Raw genomic sequence first — 20025 nt, 5'->3', positions numbered from 1 at the left:
CTGCCCCTGTTTGTTCTTTTTAACACTGTCACAGGACACTAAGTAGTTTCCATTTGTGTCTATTATTTTGAAGGCAATAACTCTCATAACCCAGAGCAGATTTCCATGTGCTTTGGTGTTTTCCCAACATAAATATTTTTATTGATTTCTTAGGAGTTTCAACATCATGCTCCCCAATTGCACTCACTTCCCAGTCCTTCCATGTCTGCCTGCTTCCCTTGCCCTTGTGATCACCCCAATAATACAAACACATAAACTAAAAACACAATAAAAAAAAAAGAGCCGGGCGGTGGTGGCGCACACCTGTAATCCCAGCACTCTGGGAGGCAGAGGCAGGCGGATTTCTGAGTTCGAGGCCAGCCTGGTCTACAGAGTGAGTTCCAGGACAGCCAGGGCTACACAGAGAAACCCTGTTTCGAAAAAATCAAATCCAAAATAATAATAATAATAATAATAATAATAATAATAAAGTCCCATTTGTGTTATCTATATATTCACCGGAGTGTGGTCAGACTCTCTTTGGCCTCCCCTTAAATAGTCTTTCCCCTCCTGAACCCCTTTGGAAGCCATCCATTGTGGAGAGCTGCACATCAGCACCCTTATCACACGTTTTTAAGAGTTCTCTTAGATATCTTCCTGACTATGCTGTTACATTTTTTTGGCAAGAGGGTTGGGGTGAGGGTAGCAGTGTCACAGAAACCGTCTATGTAACTGTGCATCTGCAGTCATTGATATCATGGCCAAAGTCGCCTCTTTGCTTTTTCTGGTCAGTGGGGGCATGGATGATGGTTGGGCTTCTACTTGGTTTTTGGAGAAAGCACAGACCAGGGGCATGGCCCCAGTTGCAGTAAGAACCCAGATCTGGACGAAGTCCTTGGAGGCAGCCTGGAATACGGACATCAACATGGCGTCAGGTGGCAGTGCAGGCCACTCACATTAATGCGGTCCCCAGCAGTAGTATAGCAGGGTGGCCTATAGACAGCAACCTGGCCTCAGGCTGAAGCACTGACCACAGCCATCAACAGCCACACAGACATCAACACAGGCCCAAGGAACTGTCGGCGATGGCAGCACAGTTTCAAACAGAACAAAAGGTGGGACATTTTCATAAAACATAAGTTCTTCATAAAGAGTCATTTCTTTAGGTAAAAATAGCACTTTCCGATAAAAAGGTATCATCTTCATATTAGTCAATAGGTTTTATGAAGAGTCGACCCTTTCGATGAAAGTCTGACCTGTAACAAAAAGTTGAGCTTTTATGAAAAAGTTTTAGAAAGGCCCAGACTTTCTTACATTGCTTACATTCTTACTTTTCTTGCCAGTTTGAGTTCGTCCATGTATTTTAAAACAAATAAACACACATTAAGGTGAAAGTTATCAATGAGATGACAGAAAATACATTTATTTAAAGCTTTACCACACTGATAACATTTATAGGGTGTTGGCAATCAGGCACATCCATGGACAGCTAGAAATGACTTCACACCAATCAGGCATCTTTACAGCCAGCTCTCGAAGGACCCAGTGAGGAGACAGGAGATATGTCATCCCCAGTGGTCCCAAGAAGTGAGAGCATCCACTCCTCTGTCTGCCACTTTGCACGTGTGCAATGGCCCCTGGTCCCAATAAAAGCCTCATTCTACCTGCACCACTCCTCTTTTCTCCTCCCTCTCCCAGAAGCTGCCTCTGTTTTCCCCACAAAATAAACCTTCCACATGAGACCTGCTGCATGGTGTAATTTGTTTGGACCTCGCCATATACTTCAAACAAGGGTTTCTCTTTAGTATGACTGCAATCGTGCCTTTCATGTCTTCTAGAACTTTGACAACGTTCTTAAATGTTGCATCTTCCTCTTTGTAGCTCATAGCAGTGAGGTTCCTGTAGGTCTCGAGCGTGACATTTTTAAGAGACTTTTCTGGGAAGGATCCAGTAAATCCCATGCTTCTCCATCGAAGTCACATGCAGATCATCATAGGTCACTGCTTTCGTGTCTCGCTCTACTCTGAGCTCCCTGCAGAGGCTCTCACAGGACAGCACACAAAACCATTCACCTAAAAGAGTTATCAAAATGAAATGAAGTGATAAAAAGATGGTGATGTGGCTGGCGTAGTGACTTAAACAAAAGAGTGACATGTGATGATGAAGAAATATAAAATTAGGAAATAAAATTAGTGGTCTTGTAACAAAAATTAAAATGCAATCCAATACAGAACTGAAACAATGAGACAAAATATAAAATACAGTCACATATAATGAAATAATAAAAAGATATAATGAGAGGATGTATGGAAGATAATGTGAAGATCAAATTAGACCATTACATAAGATGAAATTTAAAGTCAAATTTTTTTTATGAAATGAGAGAATATTAAGTAAAAAAATTTTTTTATGAAACGAGAGGATATGAAACTGTGAACTGAAAACTAGTGAATGAGTGTAATGAAAGAAATTAGAATAAAATGTTGTAAAATGAAATAATATGAAGAAGAGTGGAAAGATAAAATGAAATTTAAAAATTTTCAATTAAAGGTAACAATGAAGTGAAATACTGAGATACTGATACAGGAATGACTGAAATGGAAAGGGAATGTGGAGCTGGACTTGGGGCAAACGTTATTAGTACTTCACTGGGGAAGAGGAGGCAGGTAGATCTCCAAGGCAGACACTAACCTGGTCTAAAAAGGACAGTCCAAGATAGCCAGGGTTGAACAGAAACAATCTGCCTCCAAAACCCAGACACTGAAAAAGAGAAAAAATATTATGACATAAAAGTACAATAATAAGAAATGAAATATAATAACGTGAATTTCGAAGTAATTAAAGACATGTAATTAAATGAGATTTTCAAAAAGAAATTAAGTGCAATAATTAAAATTGATTGTCTCAGAATAAAAACTAAGTGTATGTGACAAAGCGAAATGACACAAAATCTAATATACAGTGATAACAAGCAATGAAATAAAAATGATACAGTGAAATGAACAATGATACGGTGAAATAAACAAGCTAGACAATATGAAGATCAAGTAAGACACTTAAGGATAATATAAAACCATTTTGTGAAATAGTGACAGAAAATATTAATACTGCAATGAAATTTAATTAATGCATTTTATGCATACGTTTATGTATTTGTTATTACATTTGTTGTATATATATAATTTTATATTTTAATTAACAATAAATTAAAATTAATGAAATTAAATTTTAAATACAAGGAAAAAGTAAAATGATGAAATGTAATAATGAAAGGAAGCTAAGGAAAATGGTGATCCAATGATTATGTGCATTGAAATAAAAAAGAAAATAGTAATTTTATAAGAAATAGGAGGAAAAGGGGCATTGAAGTTAAATTTAGAGGTTTACATTAAAGAATGGAAGGGACTAAAGTATAATAATGAAATGAAATAAAATAAGAAGGAAAAATAAAATTTAATGAGTGCACTTGACTTTCTTGTGAAGAAAAAAACCTAAAAAATTGCTAAATTGACCTAAAAAGTCAAAAATTGCTCAAATGAAATAAAAATAAATCACATGATGATATTATGAAATTTAATTTAATGCAATGCAATGGAATTTAATGTAATCACATGCAATGAAAGAAATGAGGAAATGAAACCACGATGAAATGAAATGAGATAATAAATGTATAATAAATGGAAATAAATCTTTTAAAGAACGGTTTAACATAAGCCGGTTTCTTGAGAAAGTTTACTATGTGCCTCCTCCACTGCTACTTGGTCTTTGCAAGCCCTGGAGCAGCCAGTGTGGGCAGAGCTCCGCCCCCCACCTAGGTGGGTATAAAAAGGGGGAGCCCAGTTGCTGAGGCAGGCTCTGCCTCACTGTACCCAAACTGGGAATCAAGCTTTGTTGTACTGAACTTCCCAGGACTGAAAAGATGGAGCAGAGTGTTCCCCTAATTGATTAAGTAATAAAGATGACAAGAAGCCAATCACTGGGCAAGAAGGGGGCGAGTCTTCCAGGTTTTAGAGAAGAAGAGCTAAGGCAGGAAGAGGGGACTTCCTTTTGGGCAGGCTGAGCACTGCAGATAAGATGTAGGCCAGGGACTGATAGTTCTGGTGACAGACTCCATCAGGATCCCGCCACCAGAAAATTTCTAACACAGAATCGTTGGGGATTTTCGGATGATAGATTCCGGCGCCAGCTTTTGTTGTTATGTATTGATTCTAAACTAAGATTGTCTGTTGTTTCCCATTTCACAGAGAGTCGGCTGAACTCCAGAGAAAGGTAACCCTGGCTGTGTGTGGGTTTGCCAGAGTGTGCCTCCAGGGAGCCGTGGAAATTCAGGAGTGCTGAGCAGGTCAGGCAGCAGCCAGCCTCGGGGTTAGAAAAATAGGAATATAAGCAGGTTCCACCGCAAGCTAACCACAGAAGGTGGGCCTACGTCACGTGGGCCCGCCATAGAGGCTGGGGAGACTGCGATAGCGAGGGGTGGTTTTTAAATTATTACACACACACACACACACACACACACACACACACACACACAAAAGAAAGAAAAGAAAAGAAAAAGAAAGAAAGACAAAGACAACACCACCGAGAAACTCGACAGTAGAATGAATATTCCAGCAGCAGACTCGCCTGGGTGGGCTGGCTCGGCCTCACTGTGGCCAAACTGCTGAACAATTTACCTTTGTAAGAATAAAAACCTGTTACTGAGAAACTGCAATAAGATATGACAGCTGCAGACCGGCCATGGTCGGCTCTGCCTCATTGTAGCCAAACCGCTAAACAATTTACAGTTATAAGAATAAAAACCTATTACCAAGAAAGTCTACAATAAGATATTACAGCAGCTGACTGGCCACGGTCAGCTCTGCGTCACTGTACCCAAACGGCTGAACAATTTACCATTGTAAGAATCAAAACCTGGCTGGGCAGTGGTGGCTCAGGCCTTCAATACCAGCGATTGGGAGGCAGAAGTGGGCAGATTTCTGAGTGCGAGGCTAGCCTGGTCTACAGAGTGAGTTACGGGAGAGCCAGGGCCAAAAAGAAACCCTGTCTAAAAAACCAAAACATACATACATCAATCAATCAATCAATAAATAAATATCGAAATAAAAAAGTTACCAATAAAGTCTTCAATAAGATATTACAGCAGCAGATTGACTACAGTCAACTCTGCGTTATCATACCGAAACTGCTGAAATATTTACCTTTGTAAGAATAAAATCCTATTACCTAGAAACTCCATAATTAGATATTGCAGGAGCAGAGTGGCCTCAGTCCCATCTGCCATATTGTACTCAAAGTGCTCAGCGATTGACCATTTTAAGAATGGAAAACTGTCTTCCAGAGACCTCAAGAGACAATGAGATGGGACGGCCGAACTCCTCCATAAATGCCCCTATTGGGACCCCTGTTAGTACCATGGAGCCAAATATCTGGTGTGTGAGGGCACAGGAGGCTTTTAGTGCCTGGGAGAGAGGAGCAGCTGCAGAGCCCCAGCCTAGTGGGGTGGTGACCTGGGGATGGCTGCAGCCTTGGTCAATGCCCTGCTTACTGCCCTTGGGACAGTTGTCCTCAGGTGAACACTGCATTTCCCAGGAGGAAGCGCTCCCCAGGGTGGCTGAGGGCTCTGTGGGCTCTCCCTGGCAGAGGGATTCTAACAGAGTGCAGTGTGAGCCTGGCAGCTGGGCGCCAGCCTTCTGTGCTGGGAGCCAGAAGTCAGAGGCTGTGGGTGGAGAGGAGGAACCCCCGGGAGCACCTGGCCAGCCTGTGCTGCAGCAGCCCCCCCTGCACCCGGGATCCCAAGCAGGGCGCCCCACAACAGGAAGCCCAGACTTCTGACCCAGGCCAGAGTGGTCAGCCCGCTGGCCCCGGGTGGTGGAGAGGATGCCCCCTTTTATCTGCTTTCCTGGAATGGATTCATTGCCCAGTCCTCTTCCCACCTGCCTGCTGCCCTGCACACTTTGGCACCAGGGAGCCTTAGACAGCAGAGTGCTCCCTGGGGTCCCTGCCCCCAGCAAATCATGCCTGCTGCTTTGCTCAATGCCTTCAATTTCCAAATAAAAACGCAATGACCACTGCATTCCTTTCCTGGCCAAGGTGTCCTTAATTTTATGCCTGAAAACAGTATTTACCAAAGAGAGCCTGGTGGGCTGTGAGGGTGCTGACCTGTGAGGGTGCTGACCTGTGAGGGTGCAGGAGGTTGGTGGCTACTCCAACTCAGCCAGGGTCAGGAAAGTAGGGCCACCCAGTCAGCTCTCTAGGTACACATATCTACACATTGAATTGAAATGCAAATGCATTTTAGTCACCTTTCCATGCTGTGAAGAGACAGGTTGGCCAAGGCAAGTGAGCTATTTAGGGCTCCTATCCTGATGAAAACCCATGGGTAGAGGCTACTCTGGGAGGAAGGGGCTGAGTTGACTCTCAATTCCCAATACTGTCCTCCCTGAAGGAAGGCAGGGCAGGGACTCTTATCTCATTATACCCAGACTGCTGAACAATTTACCTCTGTGAGAATAAATATCTGTTACTGATACACCCTACAGTGAGCTAAAGAAGAGGGTGAAATGAGGAGCAATAAAGACAGGGAATAAAACCATGAAACCAGATGAAATGAAATACAACATCCACTGATCAAAAACTATGTAATGTGCAATTATAAACATTTTCTGAGAAACTTGAAGATTTGCAATGAAAATATTTCTGATAAAATTGAAGAAATATATGAGAAAACATGTTAAAATTAAAGATTATCATGCAAATTATACAGATAAAATGACGGGCATAAAGATAATTCTGCATTGATTGAAGGTAGAATTGTAAACATGTTCAGATAAAATTGGAGATTTACATGGAAAATATTTCTGGTAAAATTTAAGAAATATATAGAAAACCACGTTAACATTGACATATAAAATGGTAGGTATAAGAGCTGTTTCTAAATTAACTGAAGGTGGGATTATAAACATTTCTGATAAGATCAAAGTTTTACATTGAAAACATTTTCGGTAAAATTGAGGAAATATCTAGAAAGACATTAAGATGAAGATTATCGTGAAAAAGAAAGCAGCCGACTTTTATACCTACCATTACTGTATCTGTATAACATTTTCCAGGATAATCTTCAATTCTAACATATTTAAAATTTTAAAAATATTTCTACTTCATATTCCAATTAGTTTAGCAATGTTTTACATGTCTACCACTTTACTGTTGAATTTTCCATGAAAATTGTCAATTTTAACGTGTTTTTTTACACGATACAAATTTAAGGTTCTTTGTATCTCTTCTATTTTATCTGAAATAATTTCCATGCATATCTTTAATTTCATCATAAAGTGTTGTTACTTACATTTTCAATAAAAAAAATAAAAAAATAAACAAAAATTATGTAATGCATGTAATTAAGTGAAATGAAAGAAAAATAAGGAGGAGATAGTATGAAGTTAGAGATAGGATAATAAGACTGAAAGGACATGAAATGATAAAATATGACACTGATGGAACATAATTTACTGCCATTTAATCTAATAATTCAATACAATGGATTTAATAAAATTGTAATGAATGCAATGTAACTCAATGCCACACAATCAAATATACTGAAATGTAAGGAAAGAAGTGTAAAAAAAATGTTGAAAAGGCTAAAGAAATGATTGAGTGATATAAGAAAATGGAAGTAAATTGTTTTCACACCGGTTTATTTAAATCGGTATATTTAAACCCGTGTATTTAAACCGTTTTTTTTTTAAACCTGTGTATCTAACCGGTTTATTTAAACCCGTGTATCTATACCGCTTTATTTCAACCGCTGTATTTAAACCGGTTTATTTAAACCTGTGTATTTAAACCGGTTCATTTAATCAGGTGTATTTAAACCGATTTATTTAACCCGGTGTATTTAAACTAGTTTATTTAAACCTGTGTATTTAATCCGGTTTATTTAAACCGCTGTATTTAAACCGGTTTAGTTAAACCTGTGTATTTAAACCTGTGTATTTGAACCGATTTATTTAAACCGGTGTATTTAAACAGATTTATTTAAACCGGTGTATTTAAATCGGTTTAATTTAACCTGTGTGTTTAAATCGGTTTATTTAAACCGGCTTATATAAACCGGAGTATTTAAACCGGTGTATTTAAACCAGCGTATTTAAACCGGTTTATTTAAAGAGGCTTATTTAAACCGGTTTATGTACGCTGGTGTATTTAAACCGATTTTCATAAACCCGTGTATTTTACGCGATTTTGAAAGAAGGTTTACTTCCTGCCTCCTAGCTGCCTGCTGGGTCTTTGCAAGTCTTGGTGCAGCCAGTGTGGGCAGAGCTCCGCCCCCCCACCTAGGTGGCTATAAAAGGGGGGAGCCCAGTTGCTGAGGCAGGCTCTGCCTCACTGTACCCAGATTGGAAAGCAAGCTCTGTTGTACTGAACTTCCTAAGACTGAAAAACTGACAATAATAAGATATTACAACTGTAGACTGACTGAGGTCGGCTCTGCCTCATTGTACCCAAACTGCTGAACGATTCATTTTGTAAGAATAGAAACCTGTGACCGAGAAAATCTACAATAAGATATTACAGCTGCAGGCTGGCCTCGGATGGCTGTAACTCATTATACTCAAACTGCTGAATGATTTACCTTTGTAAGAATAAAAATCTGTTACTGAAAAACTCTACCATAAGATATTATACCTGCAGTATTGCCGTGGACGGCTCTGCCTCACTGTACCCAAACTAAGAATTAAAAATCTGTTACCAAGAGACTCTCCAATAAGATATTACAGCAGCAGACTGTCCGCTGTCGGCTATACCTCGTCATACCAAAGTGCTAAACAATTTACCTTTTGAAAGATTCAAAAACTGTTCCTGAGAAACTGTACAATAATACATTACAGCTGCAGACTGGCTAGGTCGGCTCTGCCTCATTTTACCCAAACTGCTTTGCAACTGACCTTTGTAAGAATGGAAAACTGCCTTCCAGAGACCTTGAGAGACAATGAGATGAGACGCCCGAACTCCTCCATAAATGCTCCTATTGTGGCTCCTGTTAGTACCATGGAGCCAAATATCTGGTGTGTGAGGGCACAGGAGGCTTTTGATGCCTGGGAGAGAGGAGCAGTTGCAGAGCCCCAGCCTAGTGGGGTGGTGACCTGGGGATGGCTGCAGCCTTGGTCAATGCCCTGCTTACTGCCATTGGGGCAATTCTCCTCAGGTGAACACTGCATTTCCCAGGAGGAAGCGCTCCCCAGGGTGGCTGAGGGCTCTGTGGGCTCTCCCTGGCAGAGGGATTCTAACAGAGTGCAGTGTGAGCCTGGCAGCTGGGCGCCTGCCTTCTGTGCTGGGAGACAGAAGCCGGAGGCTGTGGGTGGAGAGGAGGAACCCCCGGGTGCACCTGGCCAGCCTGTGCTGCAGCAGCCCCCCTGCACCTGGGATCCCAAGCAGGGTGCCCCACAACAGGAAGCCCAGACCTCTGACCCAGGCCAGAGTGGTCAGCCCGCTGGTCCCGGGTGGTGGAGAGGATGCCTGCCCCCTTTTCTCTGCTCCACTGGAATGGATTCATTGCCCAATGAAATAATGAAAAGTAGCTAAAAAAATGGTGATCAATAATGGAGAGAATTGCATAGAAAAAGAGTAACTGTACAAGGAAAACAGGCATTTAACTGAAACTGAGTGAGTAACTGTAATGAAAGGAAATAGACTCAATTATAATCATGAAATAAGATGATGAAATGACATGATTGAGAAACTAGAAATAAAATTGAATGAATGCTGTTATATTTCATGTAATAAAAGAGATTAGAAAAGATCAAACTTTGTTCAAAGAAAATAAATATTAAAAGTATATGATGATATTCTGAAATGAAAGTAGAAAAACAAAAAATGAAGAGGAAAATGTATAAATACATATATGAAAAAGTAAAACTGAATGGAAATGTAATGAAATGAAAAAAGGATGGAATAAAATTAAATAGAAATATGAAGTAAAATTTACTCAAGGCAATTAAATTTCATGTGGTGAACATATGAAGTCAGTTAAAATAATGAGATGATAATAAAAAATATATTTTAATGTGGTGAAATGACAAATGATCAGGACATGGATTTAAAATTATGAAACGAGTCCAAGTGAAATCTAATGTCCTGTCATCAAACACGATGTAATGTAACTAAGTGAAATGATAGAAAAAAAGAAAGGAGGAGACAATATGAAGTGAGATATAGGAAAATGAACTGATAGGACATGAAATGATAACTGGAAGACATGACAGGCAGGGAGTCAGGGGCATCAGGTGAAATAAAATGTCATAGTGAAACAAAATAACGACATAAAGTGAGAGGGTATCAACAAAATATGAGTGGAAACTCCGTGATAAAGCCTTAGAAGGATGAAAAGAAATATAATTTAATGCAATGGAAGCAAATGTAATGACAAAGAAAAGGAAGAAGGGAAACGATGAAGAGGGCTACATGAAATGAGAGCAAAATGAGATTCTAAACAGAATTCACGTAAAATGAAAAGATTTTATACATGAAAGGAAATTCTGTCCAGAAAGCCTTTTAATGAAAGAAAGTGGACTGAAATATAGCTGATATACAAAATAAGTATGAGATAAAATGATTGAAAGAAATTAATTGGTGAAATTTAATGAAGAAAGTTAAATGTAACATAATGAAATAAATGAAAATCCACGAATCAAAATAAAGAACTGATGTTGAAATGAGAATGAAAAATCGTCAGAGAAGGAGATGGCCAACGTTATAGCCACAGAACATATTTTGGTGCTACAGGGTAAAGAGTATTTGTAGATGAAAACTGATAATGCTTCTTCAAAAGTAGGTCCTAAGGCCAATAACTGTTGCAATAGGTAAGGACACAATAAAAATGTTATGAGCGTCCCCAAAAGTTTATGGAAGTTAAAACTTACCGATGCTGCTACATGGTTTATCAGGCGAGTGAAGTCTGGTTTCTAGTGCGGGTCAGGCTCCCCAGTGTGAAACTGGGTCTTTACAGGATTTGGGGCTGTTGCTGTTTAAACTGCATCATTGTCAGCAGCTTCCATGATAAAGCTCAGTGTCTTACTGGATAGTGGAGCAAATGCCTGCTGGGTGCAGAGCAGCCAGGCTTATCCTGAAGTGAGTTTGTTCTGTGCCCCTACTCTGCTTGCAGGCCGACCCCACTCTCAGTGCGGATCTGTGTCGCCTTTCTGCTTCCTTTTAGAATGTTTGGCCTTCGGTTAATTTTTCTGCCGGATGTGTGGTTCACCCTTTACTATCCGGTAGCACAGTCTGGTTTCCGTTTTTCACAACGATATAATTTAAACCGTTTTTAAAAGAAAGTTTACTATCCTCCTTCTCCACAGCCTGCTTGGGCTGTGCTTGCCCTGTGCCAGCCAATGAGGGCAGAGACCCGCCCCTCCTCCCTCACCCCCCCCCCCCCCCGCCCCCCAGCTCCCACATGGCTACAAAAAGGAACAGTCCAGTTGGTGAGGGAGGTTCTGCCTCACTGTTTCCAAACAGATAACTTTGAAATAAAAGAAAGTGATGGCTGCCCTCAGGGTGCTGTCCTAGATCAGCACCACAGGCAAGGCCCAGCTGCTCAGCTGTGCCTGCGACCTTGGGGCAAAGAACAAGTGGCTATTTCTATGCTCAGTGTTCAGAAGCCAGTGAGCACTAAGAATGGTTTGTAGCCTGACATTTTGCAGACCCATGGTGGGATGGCACTGGGGTTTGGCCAGACCCCAATATCAGATAATTTCTAGGACTCACCAAAGGGTTGCATGGTCACCACTTTAGGGAGGTAGAGCTTTGGAGGTGAAGGGGTATAAAAACTAGGTTTTCCAGGAGACTTTCTGAGGGACTGGAAAAATACAAGAAACTATGCATCCTTTTCCATCTTCCAGATCCAGAACCCAGGAAGAAGGGGGCCTGCTTGGCCAACGTGGCTGATCGGGATGGGGGCAGATGTGATTTTAGACCATGGGCCTGAGGTATGTCCTCTGACCTCACCAGGGTAATACAGGCTTTGGGCAGCTCTAAATTTACCCTGGGAGCTAGCCCACGTCCTAAGTTATGAACTGGATTTGGGTTGGCTTGGGTTTGGCTCTATTTCCAAGACTGAAGTAAGGTCTATGGTGGTGACACTGGAGTGGAGGACCCTCTTAAGACTCCGCATCTCTGTCTAAATGTACATGGCCTTAAATGATAAGTATGGGGCTGCAGAGATGGCTCAGCGGTTAAGAGCACTGACTGCTCTTTTGAAGATCTTAAGTTCAAATGCCAGCAACCACATGGTGGCTCACAACCATCCCTAATGCGATCTTCTGGGGTGTCTGAAGACAGCTACAGTGTATTTAACATATAATAAATAAATATTTTTTTTAAAAAAAGAAAGTGATGAAACATCTTGTAATCAAATACATGCAGTTAAATGATATTTTCAAAATGAAATTATACTGAGACAGTGATGATGTGATTTAATGAGTGACAAAAAGAAATGACACGGGACATTGAAACAATATGAAACTGGAAATGAAATAAATCGTCTCAGATCATTAACAATTAAAACGGGATAAAAACTGAAATGGTAAAACAAACTCTAATGTAAAACAATGAAATTTAATGAAATAATAAAGGAATACAACGAAATGATGGAAACGGCATAAACAGTATGGAGATCAAGTCAGACGCTTAAATACAATAGAATTTAAAATAAAACCATCCTGTGAAAAAATGAAAGGAAAGGAAATAGATGAACGCTAGTGAGTGTAATGAAAGACAGTGTGCTGAATGCAATGAAATATGAAAATTACATGAAATATGATGGAATGAAATGCAATGGAAAGACAGAAGTATATTTAATGCTGTGCCGTTTGGTGAAATGTGATGAGGTGAATTGAAATAATAAGATTACAATTGTATATGAAAGACATTCATGAAGTGAAATGACTTGGATTTAAAGGAATAAAATGAGTTGAAATGAAAGCTATGGTCAGGTGTTGACCATGAATGACAGGTAAGCAAAACCGGTGAGATAGAATTGAGGTGAAAGAAATAATGAATTAAAAACAAGTGATCACGTGAAAGGAGAGAATACACTAACATGAGCTGAGACCACATGAACTAACGATGTGATGACAGCTAATGATGTGACATAGGACAAAAGAACACAAATTCAGAGAAAATCTACAAGGAAATGACACAAACAAAAGGACATGTTATAACAAAGTAACATAGCAGGCACTCAGTGCAGTGAAGGACTGAAATAATGGAAGGTTACTGCTGCAATCAATGTTAAGTAATTTATTTTTATTTACCATAATTTTTACATATTTGCATTTATTTATTACCATATACATTATACATTTTCTATAATTACCTATTTTCATGTTAATTAATTGGTTAACATTAATTCTATTGATTTTAAAATGCAGTGAAAAAATAGTGAAACGATATAATGAAAATATCAATGAAATGATCCAATGATGTACTAAGTTGAATCAAACAATAAAAGAGTAATTTTATAATGAAATGGAAAGGATTTCTGAGTTCAAGGACATCCTGGTCTACAGAGTGAGGTCCAGGACAAAGAAACCCTGTCTTGAAAAACCAAAAAAAAAAAAAAAAAAAAAAAAAAAAAAAAAAAAAAAAGAAAAGAAAAGAAAAAGAAAAAGAAAGAAAAAGAAAAAGAAAGAAAAGAGAAAAGCAAAAAAGGAATGTAAAAATGAGAAACATAAAAACATAGCTGTAATTAATTTAAAATGACTAGATTGTAATAATGAAATACAAGAAAAAGCAAAATCTATAAGAATACATGAAATGAAATCTAGAAATAAAATTTAATGGATGTTATTGTATTTGCAGTGATGAAAGAAGCTTAAAAAAAGAACAAATTTTACTCAAATAAAAGTTAAAAATACTTGATGAAATTTTGAATGAAAATAAAGCATGAAAATAAAATATAAAAATAAAATTAAACAAAGAGATGAAAACTAATTATCAATTAATTGAAATAAAAGTACTGTAAATAAAAATGAAATGAAGTAAATAGAATTAAATGGAAATAAGAAACATTTAATGGAGACAAATAAATTCCCTGTAGTAAAAGAAGTACGGAATAACAATTAAAATAATGAGATGATGATGAAGAAGGGGGTAAAATGAGGAGCAACAGAGATGTGGAATTAAAATCAGGTAACGAGTCTAAATGAAAACAACAACTTGTAATCAAAAACTATGTAATAAAACAAAGTAAAATGAAAGAAAAAAAGAAGGAGATAATATGATGTGAGACATAGTAAAATGGATTGATAGGACGTGAAATAATAAAACAAAATATGAAAGTGATGGAACATAATTTATTGCAATTTAATTTAACCTAAAATTCAGTAAAATAGAGTTGATGTAATTGTACTGAATGCATTGTAACTTATTGCCACACAATCTAATATAATGAAAGGTAAAGAAAGAAGAGTAAACGAAAAGTTATAGAAGGGTAAAGAAATGATTGAGCGATAAAAGAAAATGGAAGTAACTAGTTTTCAGAACGGTTTATTTACACCGATTTATTTAAACCGATTTTAATAAACTGGTTTATTTAAACCGATTTTGAAAGAAGGTTTACTATCTGCCTCCTAACTGCCTGCTTAGTCTTTGCAAGCCCTGGAGCAGCCAGTGTGGGCAGAGCTCTGCCCCCCCCCCAACACACCTAGGTGGCTATAAAAAGGGGGAGCCCAGTTGCTGAGGCAGGCTCTGCCTCACTGTATCCAAATTGGAAAGCAAGCTCTGTTGTACTGAAATTCCTAAGATTGAAAAACCTTTGCTGAGAACCTCAATAATAAGATAAGACAGCTGCAGACTGGCAGTGGTCAGCTCTGCCTCATTTTACCCAAACTGCTTTGCAACTGACCTTTGTAAGAATGGAAAACTGTCTTCCAGAGACCTCGAGAGACAATGAGATGGGACGCCCGAACTCCTCCATAAATGCTCCTATTGGGACCCCTGCTAGTAGCATGGAGCCAAATATCTGGTGTGTGAGGGCACAGGAGGCTTTTGATGCCTGGGAGAGAGGAGCAGCTACAGAGCCCCAGCCTAGTGGGGTGGTGACCTGGGGATGGCTGCAGCCTTGGTCAATGCCCTGCTTACTGCCCTTGGGACAGTTCTCCTCAGGTGAACACTGCATTTCCCAGGAGGAAGAGCTCCCCAGGGTGGCTGAGGGCTCTGTGGGCTCTCCCTGGCAGAGGGATTCTAACAGAGTGCAGTGTGAGCCTGGCAGCTGGGCGCCTGCCTTCTGTGCTGGGAGCCAGAAGCCAGAGGCTATGGGTGGAGAGGAGGAACCCCCCGGGAGCACTTGGCCAGCCTGTGCTGCAGCAGCCCCCCTGCACCTGGGATCCCAAGCAGGGTGCCCCACAACAGGAAGCCCAGACTTCTGAGCCAGGCCAGAGTGGTCAGCCCGCTGGCCCTGGGTGGTGGAGAGGATGCCCCCTTTTCTCTGCTCTCCTGGAATGGATTCATTGCTCAGTCCTCTTACCACCTGCCTGCTGCCCTGCACACTTTGGCACCAGGGAGCCTTAGACAGCAGAGGGCTCCCTGGGCTCCCTGCCCCCTGCAAATCATGCCTGCTTTGCTCAATGCCTTCAATTTCAAAATAAAAACGCAATGACAACTGCATTCCTTTCCTGGCCAAGGTGTCCTTAATTTTATGCCTGAAAACAGTATTTACCAAAGAGAGCCTGGTGGGCTGTGAGGTTGCTGACCTGTGAGGGTGCAGGAGGAGGGTGGCTACTCCAACTCTGCCCGGGTCAGGAAAGTAGGGCCACCCAGTCAGCTCTCTAGGTACACATATCTACACATTGAATTGAAATGCAAATGCATTTTAGTCACCTTTCCATGCTGTGAAGAGACAGGTTGGCCAAGGCAAGTGAGCTATTTAGGGCTCCTATCCCCTATCCTGATGAAAACCCATGGGCAGAGGCCACTCTGGGAGGAAGGGGCTGAGCTGACTCTCAATTCCCCATACTGTCCTCAGTGAAGGAAGGCAGGGCAGGACTCTTACTTCATTATACCCAGACTGCTGAAAAATTTACGTCTGTAAGAATAAATATCTGTTACTGATACACCCTACAGTGAGCTAAAGAAGAGGGTGAAATGAGGAGCAATAAAGACATGGAAAAAAAATCATGAAACAAGACAAAATGAAATACAACATCCACTGATCAAAAACTATGTAATGTGCAATTATAAACATTTTCTGAGAAACTTGAAGATTTACAATGAAAATATTTCTGATAAAATTGAAGAAATATATGAGAAAACATGTTAAAATTAAAGATTATCATGCAAATTATACAGATAAAATGACAGGCATAAAGATAATTCTGCATTGATTGAAGGTGGAATTGTAAACATGTTCAGATAAAATTGGAGATTTACATGGAAAATATTTCTGGTAAAATTTAAGAAATATATAGAAAAACACGTTAACATTGACTATTTCATGGAAAATTTTACATATAAAATGGTAGGTATAAGAGCTGTTTCTAAATTAACTGAAGGTGGGATTGTAAACATTTCTGATAAGATCAAAGTTTTACATTGAAAACATTTTCGATGAAATTGAGGAAATATCGAGAAAGATATTAAGATGAAGATTAACATGAAAAAGAAAGCAGCAGACTTTTATACCTACCATTATTGTATCTGTATAACATTTTCCAGGATAATCTTCAATTCTAACATTTAAAATTTTTAAAATATTTCTATTTCATATTTCAATTAACTTAGCAATGTTTTACATGTCTACCACTTTACTGTAGAATTTTCCACGAAAATTGTCAATTTTAACATGTTTTTCTTTGTATCTCTTCTATTTTATCTGAAATATTTTCCATGCATATCTTTAATTTCATCATAAAGTGTTGTTACTTCCATTATCAATAAGAAAATAAAAAAATAAACAAAAACAATGTAATGCATGTAACTAAGTGAAATGAAAGAAAAATAAGGAGGAGATAAGATGAAGTGAGAGGTAGGAAAGTAAGACTGAAAGGACATGAAATGATAAAATATGACACTGATGGAACATAATTTACTGCCATTTAATCTAACAATTCAATACATTGGATTTAATAAAATTGTAATGAATGCAATGTAACTCAATGCCACACAATCAAACATAATGAAATGTAAAGAAAGAAGTATAAAAAAATGTTGAAAAGGCTAAAGAAATGATTGAGTGATATAATAAAATGGAAGTAAATTGTTTTCACACTGGTTTATTTAAATCAGTATATTTAAACCGGTGTATTTAAACCGGTTTATTTAAACCTGTGTATTTAAACCAGCGTATTTAAACCGGTTTATTTAAACAGGCTCATTTAAACCGGTTAATTTAAACCGCTGTATTTAAACCGCTGTATTTAAACCGATTTTCATAAACCCGTGTATTTTACGCGATTTTGAAAGAAGGTTTACTTCCTGCCCCCTAGCTGCCTGCTTGGTCTTTGCAAGCCCTGGAGCAGCCAGTGTGGGCAGAGCTCCGCCCCCCACCTAGGTGGCTATAAAAGGGGGAGCCCAGTTGCTGAGGCAGGCTCTGCCTCACTGTACCCAGATTGGAAAGCAAGCTCTGTTGTACTGAACTTCCTAAGACTGAAAAACCGACAATAATAAGATATAACAGCTACAGACTGACTGAGGTCGGCTCTGCCTCATTGTACCCAAACTGCTGAACGATTTCTTTTGTAAGAATAGAAACCTGTGACCAAGAAAATCTACAATAAGATATTATTACAGCTGCAGGCAGGCCTCTGCTGGCTGTAACTCATTATACTCAAACTGCTGAATGATTTACCTTTGTAAGAATAAAAATCTGTTACCGAGAAACTCTACCAGAAGATATTATACCTGCAGTATTGCCGTGGACGGCTCTGCCTCACTGTACCCAAACTAAGAATTAAAAATCTGTTACCAAGAGACTCTACAATCAGATATTAAAGGAGCAGACTGCCCGCTGTCGGCTATACCTCCTTATACCAAAGTGCTGAACAATTTATCTTTGAAGATTCAAAAACTGTTCCCGAGAAACTATAAAATACTACATTACAGCTGCAGACTGGCAGAGGTCAGCTCTGCCTCATTTTACCCAAACTGCTTTGCAACTGACTTTTGTAAGAATGGAAAACTGTCTTCCAGAGACCTCAAGAGACAATGAGATGGGACGCCCGAACTCCTCCATAAATGCTCCTATTGGGACCCCTGTTAGTAGCATGGAGCCAAATATCTGGTGTGTGAGGGCACAGGAGGCTTTTGATGCCTGGGAGAAAGGAGCAGCTGCAGAGCCCCAGCCTAGTGGGGTGGTGACCAGGGGATGGCTGCAGCCTTGGTCAATGCCCTGCTTACTGCCCTTGGGACAGTTGTCCTCAGGTGAACACTGCATTTCCCAGGAGGAAGCGCTCCCCAGGGTGGCTGAGGGCTCTGTGGGCTCTCCCTGGCAGAGGGATTCTAACAGAGTGCAGTGTGAGCCTGGCGGCTGGGCACCTGCCTTCTGTGCTGGGAGCCAGAAGTCAGAGGCTGTGGGTGGAGAGGAGGAACCCCCGGGAGCACCTGGCCAGCCTGTGCTGCAGCAGCCCCCCTGCACCTGGGATCCCAAGGAGGGCACCCCACAACAGGAAGCCCAGACTTCTGACCCAGGCCAGAGTGGTCAGCCCGCTGGCCCCGGGTGGTGGAGAGGATGCCCCCTTTTATCTGCTCTCCTGGAATGGATTCATTGCCCAGTCCTCTTCCCACCTGCCTGCTGCCCTGCACACTTTGGCACCAGGGAGCCTTAGACAGCAGAGTGCTCCCTGGGGTCCCTGCCCCCTGCAAATCATGCCTGCTTTGCTCAATGCCTTCAATTTCAAAATAAAAACGCAATGACCACTGCATTCCTTTCCTGGCCAAGGTGTCCTTAATTTTATGCCTGAAAACAGTATTTACCAAAGAGAGCCTGCTGGGCTGTGAGGGTGCTGAGCTGTGAGGGTGCTGACCTGTGAGGGTGCAGGAGGAGGGTGGCTACTCCAACTCTGCCAGGGTCAGGAAAGTAGGGCCACCCAGTCAGCTCTCTAGGTACACATATCTACACATTGAATTGAAATGCAAATGCATTTTAGTCACCTTTCCATGCTGTGAAGTGACAGGTTGGCCAAAGCAAGTGAGCTGTTTAGGGTTCCTATCCTGATGAAAACCCATGGGCAGAGGCAACTCTGTGAGGAAGGGGCTGAGTTGACTCTCAATTACCAATACTGTCCTCCCTGAAGGAAGGCAGGGCAGGGACTCTTACCTCATTAAACCCAGACTGTTGAACAATTTACCTCTGTAAGAATAAATATCTGTTACTGATACACCCTACAGTGAGCTAAAGAAGAGGGTGAAATGAGGAGCAATAAAGACAGGGAATAAAATCATGAAACAAGACGAAATGAAATACAACATCCACTGATCAAAAACTATGTAATGTGCAATTATAAACATTTTCTGAGAAACTTGAAGATTTGCAATGAAAATATTTCTGATAAAATTGAAGAAATATATGAGAAAAAATGTTAAAATTAAAGATTATCATGCAAATTATACAGATAAAATGACAGGCATAAAGATAATTCTGCATTGATTGAAGGTGGAATCGTAAACATGTTCAGATAAAATTGGACATTTACATGGAAAATATTTCTGGTAAAATTTAAGAAATATATAGAAAACCACGTTAACATTGACTATTTCATGGAAAATTTTACATATAAAATGGTAGGTATAAGAGCTGTTTCTAAATAAACTGAAGGTGGGATTATAAACATTTCTGATAAGATCAAAGTTTTACGTTGAAAACATTTTCGATAAAATTGAGGAAATATCTAGAAAGACATTAAGATGAAGATTAACATGAAAAAGAAAGCAGCCGAGTTTTATACCTACCATTACTGTATCTGTATAACATTTTCCATGATAATCTTCAATTCTAACATATTTAAAATTTTAAAAATATTTCTACTTCATATTCCAATTAGTTTAGCAATGTTTTAC

At 39.8% G+C, this 20025-nt stretch overlaps 1 long non-coding RNA gene and 1 other non-coding gene across 2 annotated transcripts; one reads left to right on the top strand and one right to left on the bottom strand.

Moving 5' to 3' along the window:
- Window positions 1-1368: 1368 nt before the first annotated feature.
- On the bottom strand, window positions 1369-11265 carry LOC127666899 (uncharacterized). Its single transcript, XR_007973737.1, has 3 exons — window positions 10899-11265; window positions 2671-2739; window positions 1369-2051 (listed from the first exon to the last, which is right to left on the bottom strand). It is a non-coding gene; the product is annotated as an uncharacterized LOC127666899 (long non-coding RNA).
- Window positions 11266-11531: 266 nt separating this feature from the next.
- Window positions 11532-11670, top strand: LOC127667221 (small nucleolar RNA SNORA43). Its single transcript, XR_007973857.1, has one exon. It is a non-coding gene; the product is annotated as a small nucleolar RNA SNORA43 (small nucleolar RNA).
- The last annotated feature ends 8355 nt before the right edge of the window (window positions 11671-20025 follow it).

Source organism: Apodemus sylvaticus, chromosome 16, assembly GCF_947179515.1.
Source record: "Apodemus sylvaticus chromosome 16, mApoSyl1.1, whole genome shotgun sequence".
Taxonomy (NCBI): domain Eukaryota; kingdom Metazoa; phylum Chordata; class Mammalia; order Rodentia; family Muridae; genus Apodemus; species Apodemus sylvaticus.
The sequence above is the reverse complement of the archived record's forward strand: the minus strand, read 5'-3'. Positions and strand labels throughout refer to the sequence as shown.